At 46.0% G+C, this 14827-nt stretch overlaps 3 non-coding genes across 3 annotated transcripts; all 3 read left to right on the top strand.

Annotated features, from left to right (window-relative positions):
* Positions 1 to 72, top strand: TRNAE-CUC (transfer RNA glutamic acid (anticodon CUC)). Its single transcript has one exon. It is a non-coding gene; the product is annotated as a tRNA-Glu (tRNA).
* Positions 73 to 1509: 1437 nt separating this feature from the next.
* On the top strand, positions 1510 to 1581 carry TRNAG-UCC (transfer RNA glycine (anticodon UCC)). The gene has a single exon. It is a non-coding gene; the product is annotated as a tRNA-Gly (tRNA).
* Positions 1582 to 3168: 1587 nt separating this feature from the next.
* TRNAK-CUU (transfer RNA lysine (anticodon CUU)) lies at positions 3169 to 3241 on the top strand. The gene has a single exon. It is a non-coding gene; the product is annotated as a tRNA-Lys (tRNA).
* The last annotated feature ends 11586 nt before the right edge of the window (positions 3242 to 14827 follow it).

The raw sequence follows: 14827 nt of genomic DNA on the forward strand, positions 1-14827 counted from the left end.
TCCCTGGTGGTCTAGTGGTTAGGATTCGGCGCTCTCACCGCCGCGGCCCGGGTTCGATTCCCGGTCAGGGAACTTCCTTTTTCTGTTGCTGCCTCTCTTAAGAGTCCTTTTTAATGATTGACATTGTTTCTTCCAGTCACTTCTTCCATCCACCCAAAGCTGAAAGTTTCATAATTTTAATGAAAATATTTTATGCAAATACAAGTATATGCATATACATACATACATACACACATACACATTTCAATATGTCCCCCTTCTTGCATAAATGACAGCAATCTATTCACGCCTTTCTGCACGTTTCCTTTTCACTTAACAGTGTATTTTGGAAATAGTTCCAGATTAGACATGAAGAACCTCCTCATCCCATGGCACATAGGATCCCATTTGATTGATATTCCACCATTAATTGCACAAACTTCCTATTGTTGGACACTTACTATTTTTAAACCTTTATTATTGCAAACGATACTGCCATAAATAAATCTTGGATATGTCATTTTACACGGGTGTGGAATAAATGTCCAGGAGTTCAAATGCTGCAATTTACGCTTTCACCAGCAACACACAATGTAAATATAATTAAAAAACAAAACATAAAATAACAATTCATGTGTTTCCATCAGTCAATCTTTTAGTCCTCCCTCTCAATTTTTTTTTTTTGTATTACAAGTAACATCTGTATAGATATATCTTTGTGTATATCCTTAGATATTTACTTAGGATAAATTCATAGAAGTATCACCTTATACCATCTATTAAATGGATTAAATAATTAAATGCAAGAACTGAAACAATTAAGAGCTAGGAAAAGTATATTAGTGGGTAATTATCTTAATATTGAATTAGACAAATAGTAAAGGATAAAACTGACATATTACACTACATAAAAAAGAAAACTTCTGCCCATCAGAAAGTCCTATAAATAATTAAAAGACAAGCAATAAACTGGCATAAGTAAGTAATATATAATATAAACACACAATAGAAAAAATAGACAAAGCATATAACTTTGCAAGTCTAAAAATGAACAGATAACTTATTTATGGAAAATGAACAACCTCAGTAGTAATAGATTAAATGCAAATTACAATGAGACTCCATATGTTTACCCTGTGCTTTCTAAAGGTGAAAAGAATGACGACATCCAGTTGACCGGTGTATTCACTGAATACTGAAAATTTAACATGTACATATGTTTTTAATTGCAATTTTACCCTTATGTATTTGCCTTAAGGAAACACTCTCAAATGTGCAACCATATGTATACAGAGATAACTCCCAATAAAGTGCCTTAACTCTAGATGAACAAAAGTGGCTTTCCTTAAACATGTGAAATAATAAAAAATACTACCAGAATTTTCAATGTGATCATAGGAGAAATTCTAGAGAACTTTTTTTCTTTCTCCTTAACATAAATCTCAAAATAGCAGGAAAATGGTGGGAACCGAAGCTTGGCATGGGACTCTTCATAGGAAAGTAGATTCAGAAGCGTACTGTTTTCAGGTTGCGTTGGTGGTATAGTGGTGAGCATAGCTGCCTTCCAAGCAGTTGACCCGGGTTCGATTCCCGGCCAACGCATTCGGCTTTCTTTTCCCAGATACACGATTTACTTTTTTGTTTCTGTTTTTTTTGCGGAAGGCGTGTGCTGGGTGGTGGAGGGTTAGGGAAAATTCTGAAATAGAGACTCGTCAGATTTGTTTTACCCGATTCTCCGAGGTGGCCTGATTTACTGAGGGGTCAGAAGAAGGGAGTCAGCTCAAGCGCCGGCGTTGGGGATGGAGAGCGCGCCCAGTTACCTGTAGCGGTTCGGGAGCCACGAAAAGTGAAGGGCTGGGTAGCCCTCCCGCCTCCCGCAGTCACCAGCTCGCTTCTCTGCGGCCCCACCATTCCGGGACAGCAACCTCGACTCCAGTTTCTAAGCTGGAGACGTGAATGGGAAAATCCTTCGGGCCGCCCTCGCACCTTTGGGGAAAGAGAGCAGTGACCGGAGGAGGGGCGACTGGGAACGCCACTCAGAGCTCAAGTCGGGACCGGGGCGCGCCGCCAGCAGAGGGGGTGATGCTGGTGCCGACAGCGCGGGATTCGGGGGCTCAAAACCACATTCAGATGGACGGCTTGGAGGTTACGGAGTGGAAGGATTTGCTTGGGACTCCGACTTAGGCGCGTCACCGGAGCGAGGCAAATAGAACAAGCAGCAGAGGTGGTTTCCGATCTCCAAAGACGCCGGGCTGCTCCGCAGGGGACAGGCCTGAGCGGTGGATGGTCCTCGGCGCTGCGGCTGCAGCGACCTCTGCTGGAATCCGAGTCAGGCCGGTCATCGTAGTTGGCCTTGGCGTCTGAACTTCCTTAGCCTTTTAAAAGTTAAACCAGTGAGTTTATAATCTGCTCGAGGCGGTGTCGCAGAACTGTAGCCTACGACGGTGAATGATTGTCTCCCACTCAACTCACTCCGCTGCCCCCCCCCCCCACTAGGTGAACCCCACCAGGTGAACCCCACCAGCCTGGCGAGTAGCCTCAGGCCGGGTGCAGAGCGCTGGGCTGTGACGCAGGCGCAGAGGGAGGCTCCCTTCGCCGGGGAATCGGGAGCTCAACTCCCCTTCCAGGGTTTGGAGAGGAGCGAACCCTCCTTACGGCCCCGCACCCCGTCCGCGTAATCTCGGGGAGAGCTATGCACGTAAGGAGAGTGGTCTTTTTCTCAGGACACACAAGATTTTAGTATTTAAAACCAAACTCGTGCCCTAGATGAGCAGCGAATTGGACCTATTTTCCCAGTGATGCGCGAAGCTCCCCATTCGGCCTCCGGGTTGTCAAGATTAGGGGAGAAGGCAGAGGGGCGGCAGCCCCAAGGTCCCGAGCACCCGTCCCCGCGCCGCTCCGACCCCTGCGGCTGGTCGGCGCTTCTCAGCCTCAGAAGTCGGTCTCAGGAGCCGGATTCTCTAAGTGACTCGGTCCAAAGGGAATTTGCAGAAACATTGAGGTTTCAGGACCCGTGATTCCTTCCTGCGCAGCCCCCCGTCACTCTCTCGAGGTTTCGGGTTCCTCGGCCCTGAGTTTCTGCTGGATCCACACAATTCAGAACCTGAGATTTCTTTCAGATTGCTGCATTAGACACTTGGTCTCTGGAATGAAATTAATCTGAACTTTTACAAGCCATCCCCCGGAAGTGCCCGGCTAGCTCAGTCGGTAGAGCATGAGACTCTTAATCTCAGGGTCGTGGGTTCGAGCCCCACGTTGGGCGCACTCCTTTTTCCCTATTGAATCTTTTTTTTTAAAAATTGAATTGTCTCTATTCACCCCAGATTTAGCAAAAAAAGAAAAAGATAAAGAAAAAGGGGAAATGGAGTTAGGAAGGAGAGGGCGGAGCCAGGACCAGGGCAGGGAGAGGAAGCGTGGGGAGCTGGCTGGGGTTGCTGACGAGCTGGACACGGGCGGCCTCGGGGAGCGCTGCGCCCACGGGTATTGGGTTAGTTACTGACACACCGGAGAACGTTGCTCTGCCGCCAGAGCCCGGAGACGTTTGCTTTACATTGGTTCCCGGTAAATCTCTTCCTTGTTGGGGTGGGAGGTGTAGGTTAAGCCGGTGAGCGGGAACCAAGTTTGGCACCGGCCAAACATTCCCTTTTAACTCCTCATTTATCAGTCCTACTTTTTTGTTTTGTTTTTGTAAATATGCTTTCATCTCTCTTTTTTTATCCTGCTAACCATCTCCAAGAGGATCAATAGGCTACCGGTTATTCTCAGCGTGGTGCCAGGACAAAGAGCAGCACCGCCTGGACACTGTGAGAAATGCAAATTCTCAGGCCTCATGAGATCCGAGGGCTCCGGAACCCTGCGTGGGCCCAGCCGCCTGTGAAAGCTCGCCAGGTGACTCGGAGAAATGCTCAAGGCCGGCAATCACTCACTGCCTTGGGGCAGCGTCCTAGCAGCCAAGCTAAACCATGTTTTGGGGTAGGAGACTCAGCGCCATAAAGACAGCACCTCTCTTTAACTTGCTGTCTGAGTGTAACATAGTTTTCATTAAAATATCAAAAAGGTTTTTTTTTAATTCAAACTGGACAACATAATTTTAAAGTTTAAAGGGAAAAATAAGCTGAAATCTTTAGAGAAATTAATTTTTTTTTTGGTGAGAAATTATAAACAAGCAAACAAACCATGAAGACCGTGATCATGTACGTTGATGGTTGATGCTCTCGATTCCGAAAGACAATGTTCCTCTTTTATTGATTAAAAAAATTTTTTTTAATTTTTTTTTTTATCGACTTCAGAGAGGAAAGGAGAGGGAGAGAAAGACACAAACACCAATGATGAGAATCACCGATCGCTGCCTCCCGCACGCCCCGCACTGGGAATCAGGTCCCTTCCTGGGCATATGCCCCAACCGCGGATCGAATCCAGACCTCCTGGTTCATAGATCGAAGTTCAACTACTGAGCCACAGCGCTCCTCTTTTAAATGCTTAGAGACAGCAACACGTTTGCTCCTCCGACCCGGTAGGAGGGCGGGGCGCTCGCGGCCCCCGCGGTGGGGACGCGCATCCCGGGCCCGCGCAGCCGGGAGGACGCGCTGCAAACCGCCCGGAGCCCTGGCCGCCCCGCCTCCCGGGCGCATCGGCTCGCCCCTCGCCCGAGCGCGGCGCCTGCAGTGGAACGGTGGAGACAGTGAAGACTTTGTACACAGACTCACTGTGAGAGGCAAGATAGAGGCACTGACGAGGGTTTCACGGCGGAACGTCAGAGGAAGCTCGTGTGGCTCTTGGAGCAAACCGAGGGCCTCGGATTGACTGAGCAGATCGACGACAACGGCGGCTTTAGCCGCGAGCCCGCGATCGCCCTGGCCAGGTGTGGCCCCCTGCAGGCGTGAGCTCTGTACTTGTCTCAATAATACACTCAGCTTATACCCCATTTGTCCATATGCGCGCCCCTTTGAGTCTGCATTTCTTATTCCCAACAGCCCCAGAAGGGGCAGCGACGGCTCGGGCTGAGGCACAGACAGTGCTCTGGCTCCGCGGAACCTTCCCTTGCGCCTAAGACCGTGGGAAGAGTGCCCACGGGTGTCGTGGGAAGTTGGAAAATTCCAGTCTCAGGACTAAGGAGGTGGCTCCGCAGTGGGTCTGGGTGGGGCCTCTGGGGATGGACTGAAAAGATCCCTTCCTCCTGGATGTGCTTGCCGTCGAAGTTTGGGTTCCGTCTGGGCGGAACCGAGCCCCAGGAAGGCGGTTCTCAAAGCCCAGGCGAACAGCAGGGCGATCGCAGGCCTGGGCCGTGATTTGGTGCCGATCAGCCATGGGCCGGAGCAAATCCTTTAAACTCTGCAACCTGTTTCCTCACCAGCAACGCGCCCAGGCTGCCTTCGGTCTCGGCTCAGAGAGTTTACATTTGGGCAACGGGTCCCAAGCTGCCAGGGCGAGAAGCTCACCCTCTCCCCGTCGCCCCAAACTCAGTGCGCAGCTCTAAGGGTGGTGCGGAGGCCGCGCGTTTTATTGGTTTTCTGCGGATTGGGTACCCGCGGTGGCCAGGAGGAGGCGCGAGGTCCCTCCCTTTGGAACTCGGTCCCAGCACACAGGGCCTTTCCGCAGTTTGGTTAGTAAAGAACAATGACGTCCGGAGTTTCCGTTTCTCTGAGACTGGGGGGACCCAACGTTTCTTATTTTTCACCGCCTCCACTCTAGGGCCGTCTGGGTTGGTTGGGTAAGCTCAGTGGCCCAGCCCTTTCTCCCTGCTATCCGTCTGCGGTAGCCTCACAAGCCAACTGGATTTGATTTCCCTTGTATTTCAAAATGTTCTGCTCGACTCATTAAAGGCCTTATTCTGAGAAGGATCCGCGGGTTTCGGCAGATCACCAAAGGAATCCTCAGTCGGAGAAAGGCTGAACACCTGCACGCACTGAGAAAGACACGGGGGTGGGGGGTGGGGGGGTGAGGGTCGGTGGGGGGGGTGAGGGTGGGTGGGGGGTGGGGTGGGTGAGGGGGGAGGATCAGACAAAGCAGGAAGGAAGATGCAAGAGGAAGAGAAAAAGAGTTGGGAGGAGGAAGAGGAAAGGGGAGGAGAGAGAGGATTCCCAGCGCTGGTCCCAGCAATGACAATTTGTCTCTCTGCCCCTCTCCTCAGCCTTTGTCTTTCCTGGCAGCCATCTGATTCTGGGAATTGTCTAGTAGATCTACCAAGCCCACCAGGACCAGTACTGGCGCCTTAGAGATGGCCTTTTGCTAATCCTCTCTCTTGAGGTCCCAGAAGAGTCTGCAAGGGAGGCAAACTTTACCTCTAAGACTTTCCCGAGACCTTCTTAGGGCCTCCCCTGGGCCCGAGACCTAGATGGACATAAGATACATACAGAGTTTTACATGCACTGGGTGCTCCGATAGGAAAAATGAAAACCCTAAGAAGTGGCTAGGCCTAAGGGTTTATAGACTGCACTGAATAAGGAGAGGCCATTGTGAAAGGTAAAATATATGGGAAGACTAAAGAAAGATAAGAGTTATTTTAACAAGGCCTGTTTGTGGAGATTTCTCTCAGTCTTGACTTCCTGTCTCTGGTGACAAAAATGTTTCTTTCCAGTCTAGGGAGGACAGGGTTCATGTAGAGGTTCTATCTCCTGCTTTTAGGAATAAGAGTACCCGTTTGCACCTGGCATTTGCCAAGTGACTTTCGCTCAAGATAATCCCTCCTAGAGTTTTAAAAACATATATTTAGGCACTCCTATATGTGGTGCATATATGTTTACCACGGTCATATCTTCTTATTAGACTAATCCCTTTCATATTATGTAGTGACCTTCTTTGCCTGTTTTTTTTAAAAAATATATTTTATTGATTTTTCACAGAGATGAAGGGAGAGGGATAGAGAGTTAGAAACATCGATGGGAGAGAAACATCAATCAGGTGCCTCCTGCACACTCCCCACTGGGGATGTGCCCGCAACCAAGGTACATGCCCTTGACCGGAATCGAACTCGCGACCTTTCAGTCCACAGGCCGATGGCTCCATCCACCGAGCCAAACCGGTCAGAGCATCTTTGCCTGTTTTTATGGCCATTGCTCTGAAGTCTATTTTGTCAGATAGGAGTATTGCTAGTCCTGCTGTTTGTTTTGTTTTGTTTTCATTTGCATGGCAAATTTTTTTCCATCCCTTTACTTTCATCCTTTGTGAGTCTTTTGTTCTAAGGTGGGTTTCTTGTAGACATCATATGTATATGTTTTTATATACATTCAGCTACTCTATGTCTTTTGATTGGAGCATTTAATCCATTTACATTTAAGGCTATTATTGATAGGTACCTTTTATCACCCTTTTATTTCTTTTATTATTAATACTAGAGGCCCGGTGCACGAAATTCATGCCAGGGTGGGGTGGTGGTGTCCCTCAGCCTGGCCTGCACCTTCTCACAATCCGGGATCCCTTGGAATCCCTGCAGGATCGGGCTTAAACCGGCAGTCAGACATCCCTCTCACAATCCAGGATGGCTGGCTCCTAACCACTCGCCTGCCTGCCTACCTGATTGCCCCTAACTGCCTCTGCCTTGTCCCCGCAGCTGTGGCTCCGTCCATAAGGTCATTCAGCTGTCCAGTCTAATTAGCATATTATGCTTTTATTATTATAGATTTTTTTTGTTAATACTCACCTGAGGACACTTTTCCATTGATTTTTGGAAAGACTGGAAGGGAGAGGGAGAGACACACAGAGAGAAACATGATGTGAGAGAGACATATCAATTGGTTGCCTCCTGCATGCGGGCGATTGAGCCTGCAACCGAGCTATGATCCCCTCTATCCACTGAGCCAAACTGGCTAGGGCACCATTTTTATTTGTTATGCCTATGCTCCTCTCTCTACTTGTTCTTATTACAGCAGTCCCTTTAACATTTCTTGCAATGCTGCTTTGGTTGTAATAAATTCCTTTAGCATGTTTTTCGGTCTGGGAAGCTCTCTATTTCACCTTCTAGTATTTTGAATGTTAGCCTTGCCAGGTAGAGTAATCTTGGTTTCAGATCCTTTCTTTTCATTATTTTAAATACTTCATGCCATTCCCTTCTAGCCTTTAGTATTTCTGTTGAGAAATCAGCCGACAGCTTTATGGGACCTCCTTTGTAGGTAACAAATTCCTTTTCTCTTGCTGCCTTTAAGATTCTTTCTTTTTAATTTTTGGCATTTTAATTATGATGTGCCATGGCGTGGACTTCATTGAGTTCTTCCCACTTTGGAGTGTTTGTGCTTCCTGAATTTGTGTGTGACTTTTTCCTTCACCAGGTTAGGGAATTTTTCTCCCCTGTATTTTAATTTGCTGATTCAGTTCTCATCTTCCTCTAATCTGCTGTTTATTCTGTCCAGTGTATTCTTTATTTCTGCTGTGTCAGTCTTCATTTCTGGCTGGTTGTTTTGTATAATTCCCATGTCTGTTATGTTGTTGAGCATCCTTAAAACCATGACTCTGAACTCTAGATCAGATAAGTTGCTTATTTATTATATCAGATAATTTCATTCACTCTTATTCTGGAGAATGCTCATGTTCTTTCACTTGGGGCTTCTTTGTCTTCCCACTTTGTCTGCCTCTTTGTGCTTCTACCTATTTATTAATTAGATCTGCTCTGACTCCCAGTCCTGGTGGGCTGGCCTTCTGCAGTGATTATCTTGTGGGACCCAGTGGTGTAGTCTCCTCGATCTTCTGAGCTGGGTGTTGTAGAAATGTCCTCTGCATGCGTTATGTGGGCCCTCCTGTTGTGATTGGCTCTTGATTGCTGCTGTCCCTTTCATAGGCAGACTCGATCCTCAGGCTGGCTGACTATGAGGCTCAACCCGAACCGTATCACGGCAACCCATTAACAGGTGCTAGCAGAAAAAGACGTGATAAAACAGGGCCAAACAAAAAACAACACACACACAAAATGAAAACTGATCATATGAACCAAAACAACCCCACCAGCAGCAAAAAAGAATAAGAAAAGAGAAGAAAGGGAAATAAAAAGGAATATTATAATACAAAAGACCAAAAGAATTAAAGGAAAAAGAAGCAAATGAAAGAGGAGAATGTAAAAAGAAGGTATAGAAAAGAAAGAAAAATTAAGAATAGAAGAAAAGAAGAGAAATATATATGTGAAATAATGATAATTTTAAAAGGTAATAATGAATTAAAAACTATATGGAATAGCAAGAGAAAAACAGAATAAAATAAAATATAGGGAAAGAAAAATGGATGGAGAAAAGGAACTAGAAATAAGGAATATGAGAGGGAAAAGAGAAGCAGAAACAAAGTGAAATCTAAATAAACAATAAGATTATATACAAAATAATAATAAAGAAATAAAAAGGGAATAAAAAGGTGGAGTTCGGCTCCACAGATTTCAGCCTCTGCGTTCACCCTTTGGATCTGCTATTTGTGGCGCTCAGTGTGTTTTGCTCAGAAGCTAGACTGGCCCCTTGGGGTGTTGTCCACAGGCCTCCCAGTAGGTTCTCTGGTGCAGTTCATGTCAGTCACTATCTCCCCGCCTGGCTTTCAGCCACCAGCCTGACACTTGGCAGGGCCAGGTCCCAAACAGTCCGGTGGGCGGGTCTTCGGAAGCTCAGAGACTGGGCCTGCCTCAGGTCTTGCCCCTTGAATGTTTCCGCTCTGACTTGCTCTCCCTCCCCCACAGAGCTCTGAGGGGGTACCCAGGACCTGTATGAGTTGGCTCACCCTCTTCCTGTCTCCTTCTGTCTTTTCTCTGTGTTTCCTGTTCACAATATTTCACATCAGTTTCACTTCCACTATTTTTTCACGGCAGCTGCCCTGCAGTTCAGCCACAAATCTGTTTGGTGTTGGGAGCATCCATGTTGGATCTCTGCTCTTTGAATTCTTTTTTTTTTTTTAAATATATTTTTATTGATTTCAGAGAGGAAGGGTGAGGCAGAGAGATAGAAATATCAATGATGAGAGAGAATCATTGATTGGCTGTCTCCTGAACCCCCCCTACTGGGGATTGAGCCCACAACCTGGGCATGTGCCCTTGACCAGAATTGAACCTGGGACCCTTCAGTCTGCAAGCTGACACTCTATCTACTGAGCCAAACCAGCTAGGGCTCCTCTTTGAATTCTTGATCAGGTAAATTACTTATCCTATATAATAAAAGGGTAATATGCAAATCAACTGAATGGCCAAACAGCAGAACGGCCATCCGGACAACCATCCGGGACCAGGCTATGACACCCATTGGCGCCAGGCCAGCCAAGGCAGGTGTGATGTGATTGGTTGGAAGCCTGGCCATTGCCCCATGATCACCTCGCAGAGGGAGTCCAGGTCAACGACTGGCAGGCTGTGGTGCCTTTTTAATTTTATTTTATTGTTTGAAGCAGCGGTTCTCAACCTGTGGGTCGCAACCCTTTTGGCAGTCCAACGACCCTTTCACAGGGGTCGCCTAAGACCATCCTGCATATCAGATATTTACATTGCAATTCATAACAGTAGCAACATTACAGTTATGAAGTAGCAATGAAAATAATTTTATGGTTGGGTCACAACATGAGGAACTATATTTAAAAGGCCAGAAAGTTGAGAACCACTGGTTTAAAGTATTACAGATAGTAGTGCATATGCCTCCTTCCCTCCCTCCCCCCATTGACTTTCCCCCAGCCTTCCCTACCCGCTCCCTCCCCCCCGCCCCACATCATGCCCTCATCCCACCCTCCCAGTGTCTTGTGTCCACTGGTTATGCTTATATGCATGCATACAAGTCCTTCGGTTGATCTCTTACCTCCCCCCCCCCCCGCCCCCCAATACTCCCCAGCAGGAAGTCCTACTCTTGGATGAATTTTGTGCACTGGACCTCTAGTCTCATTATATTAGGGCTTTTCTCTAAAGTTTTTCCTGTTCCTTCATTTGGGATATATTCTTCTGACTCTCAATTTCATTTTACTTCCTGTGTTTGTTCCTATATGTTGTATCTCTCCCAGTCTTCAAAGACAATTTCTGAGTAGACTGTGTTGAATAGTTTTGGAGGCCAGTTGAAGTAAGGTTTGTGTGGGGCCTAGTGCATCACCTGGAATAAAGGGGGGTGTTCTGGGTGGGGGAGCCTGGTGTGTGCACACTTTCTTGCCTTTTTTTATCGGGCTGGGTTGCCTGATGTAAATAGGGCTTCTTGGTGTACTCTTGGGGTGCCTTTTTGCTTAACTGTGTGTCAGAGCTGCATCTGGGTGGGGTTTGTCTGTGCGCTAACATCTCAGTGCTCCGCCAGCTCTTCCTGCTCTCCCTGGAGAAAGGCCTGCATGTGCCTGCCTTAGCACTTGTTAGTTCTGCTTCTTTCTGGACAGGAAGGCGCCTTGGGCACGCAGCCATGCCCCGCACTCCACACAGGCAGCCCCGAGTGTGTGTCTTATTGTTTAAGATGTCTGCAGTCAGAGCAGAATTTGGTTGGGTGCCTGCATCCTAACCCCTACTAGCTCTGCTTTTCAATTGGGCCAACCTTGCCTGTGTTCACACGGCTGCACTTTGCTATTTCTGACCCCTCTCAGCACCACTCAGCTAGATGACTCTCACTCTACCCGGGCAGCACTGCCAACATGTCCTTTTGCTTTAATTATCTGTAGTCTGGGCAGTGCTACACTCTAGGGTAATGTTGACCTTATAAATTAAGTTAGGAAGTGTTTTTTCTACTTTATTATATTGGAAGATTTGGTGAAGGATGGGTATTCATTTCTTTTATTTGAATGTTTGTGTGAAGCCATCTAGTGCTGGACTTTTACTTTTGGGGAGGTTTTTTTTTATTTTTATTTTTTTAAATTAAATCTTTATTGTTCAGATTATTACAGTTGTTCCTCTTTTCCCCCCCATAGCTCCCCTCCACCCTGTTCCCACCCAACCCTCTGCCCTTACCTCCCCCTCCCCACTGTCCTCATCCATAGGTGTACGATTTTTGTGCAGTCTCTTCCTGCCCCCCCCCACACCCCTTTCCCGCCCTGATAATAGTCAGTCCACTCCCTTTGTATGCCCCTGATTCTATTATAATCACCAGTTTATTCTGTTCATCAGATTATTTATTCACTTGATTTTTAGATTCACTTGTTGATAGATGTGTATTTGTTGTTCATAATTTGTATCTTTACCTTTTTCTTCTTCTTCCTCTTCTAAAAGGATACCTTTCACCATTTCATATAATACTGGTTTGGTGGTGATGAACTCTTTTAGCTTTTTCTTATCTGTGAAGCTCTTTATCTGACCTTCAATTCTGAATGATAGCTTTGCTGGGTAAAGTAATCTTGGTTGTAGGTTCTTGGCATTCATCACTTTGAATATTTCTTGCCACTCCCTTCTGGCCTGCATAGTTTCTAGAAAATTCTTGCAAAACCTTATAAGTTTGGTTTTGAACTCTATAGCTGGTAGTTTGCTTTCCTCCATTTCTGTCATTTGTGACCTGTTTCTTTGTCTCAACATTTTTTATGCTTCCCTGTGTTGATAGAGTGGCTTTCTGTGCTAGGTGTCCTATAGGGCCCAGTGGCTCAGCCTCCCCAGTTACCTGAGGTGGACACTCTTAGTGCACCCCTTGTGGTCTTTGTGCACAGTCTTGTAGTTAAGCCTTGATTGTTGTAGGTAACACTGGGAGGGATTGCCCTCTAGGCCAATTGGCTGTGAGAATCAGCTGTGTCTAGAGTGGGAGAACTTCTGTGCTGGAGACACCTTTCTGGGGCAAGACTTGCTTCAGTGGGGCTTTGGTGCTCACTGAGTCTGCCCCCTGAGTGTGTCCCTTATGGATCTGAGGAGTTGTAATCTGGATGGTCTCACTCTGACGACTGGGCACACTGGCACTTGGATCTCTAAGGAGGTGCTAATTTAGCCTCTGCCTGAGGCTACCCAGTAGGAGCTATGGAGAGATCGGCAGATTCCTCTTCTTTGTTTGGGGTTTGGAGGTGCCCAGATGAGGCCCAGCTGTGAAGCAATGCAAGCTGCTGTGGGGCCTTGGGCCTTCTTTTGGAAGTTCTGGGTCTGCCTGGCCCAGCTACAGTTTGTTAGGTAATTTTCAGGTTGCAAAGGGCCAGGCCTTTCATATGCAAAAGCCTCTGTGCACAGCTTGGGTGGGGTGGGGTCTCAGGGGATCAACAGGGCAGAGCAAGCAGCTATGGCTGCTCCTCAGTCCTATCCTAAGAGGCCCCGAATCTCAGTGTCCCTGTAATCGCTGCAAGCACCTCTGAGAGAAAACCGCCTTCAAGTTCCCACCAATGCCAGACAGTCCAGTTTCTCCCCGTATGAGTCTGGGTCCCCAGAGACTTGCCCTGAACTGGAGTTCAGAGCAGTCGAGAGCTTGAGACTCCCTTCCGATTGAAAAAGATAACCGTGTCCTCAGTTGCCAGCCCTTTCCATGTGCGCCTCCGTACCTCTGCACTTTACTTCCGCAGCTCCTCTGAGTCTCAGTGTGCTTTTCTCTTTCCTTCTATTTGTAGAATTTCCACTCAGCCAGTCTTCCTGTGGTTCTGGATGATGTCCGTTTTGTCTTTTAGTTGTCTTTTTGAAGTGGTTGTGCGAGGCAGCAATTTCCAGTGTTTACTTATGCCGTTATCTTGGTTTCTTCAACTTGGGGAGGTTTTTGATGACTGTTTCAGTTTCTTTAGTGTTTTCTGGTCCATTTAGGCCAGTGGTTCTCAACCTTCCTAATGCCGCAACCCTTTAATACAGTTCCTCATGTTGTGGTGACCACCAATTTCATTGTTACAAATTGAACATAATTAAAGCATAGTGATTAATCACAAAAACCATATGTAATTATATATGTGTTTTCCGATGGTCTTAGGCAACCCCTGTGAAAGGGTCGTTCGACCCCTAAAGGGGTCGCGACCCACAGGTTGAGAGATTTAGACCTTCCAATTACTTATGAATCAATCTGGGAAGGTGATAGATGTCTAAGAAGTTGTCCATTTCTTCTAGGCCATTGAATTTGGTGGTATATAGCTTTTTAATAATATTCTCGTATAGTTTTTGTATTTCTGTGGGGTCTTGTATCTTCTCCTCTTAAATTTCTGATTTTGTTTATTGACTGTTTTCTCTTCTTTCCTTAGTGAGTCTAGCCAAGATTTTGCCAATTTTATTAATCATTTCAAAGAACCATGTCTTTGTTAAATGAATTTATTCCTATTGTTTTTGTGTTCTCTATTTTATTTAATTTTGCTCTAATTTTTATTATGACCTTTCTTCTTTTGACTTTGGGCCTTAATTTTTTTCTAGATCATTAAGATAAAATGTTAGATTTTTAAAAAAATTTGAGATTTTTCTTCTTTCTTGTGTGACTTTTTTCTTTCCCAGGTTAGGGAAGTTTTCTGTTATTTTTTCTTCAAACAGGTTCTCTATACCTTGCTCACTTCCTTCTCTCTGGGGTACCCATATGATGTGGATGTGGTTAAGTTTCATGTGGTCCCAAAGTCCCCTTAAATTATCTTAATGATTTTTAATTATATTTTGTTTCCGCTGCTCTGATTGAGTGATTTTTTTTCTTCCTTGTCTTCTAATTCACTGATTTGATTCTCTGCTTTGTCTAAGCTACTATCATTCTTTCCAGTCTATTTTTTATCTCAGATATGTCATTCTTCATTTCTGACTGGTTGTTTTTCATGGTTTCTATGCCCCTTTTCATCTTGTTGATCATTCTTAAAACCATTACTTTATACTCTGTTGTTAATAAATTGCTTGCCTCCATTTCATTTAGCTTTTTTGTCTGTAGCTTCGTCCTTTTCTTTCATTTGGGTCTGTTTCTTTGTTTCCCCATCTTTGCTGTTTATTCTGTTTGTTTCTATGTAACGGATAGGCCAGCTATTACTCTGTCCTGGTGGAGTGGCCTTCTGCAGTGATTATCTTGTGGGACCCAGTGGTGTAGTC

The sequence above is a fragment of the Myotis daubentonii genome, chromosome 18, assembly GCF_963259705.1.
Source record: "Myotis daubentonii chromosome 18, mMyoDau2.1, whole genome shotgun sequence".
Taxonomy (NCBI): Eukaryota; Metazoa; Chordata; class Mammalia; order Chiroptera; family Vespertilionidae; genus Myotis; species Myotis daubentonii.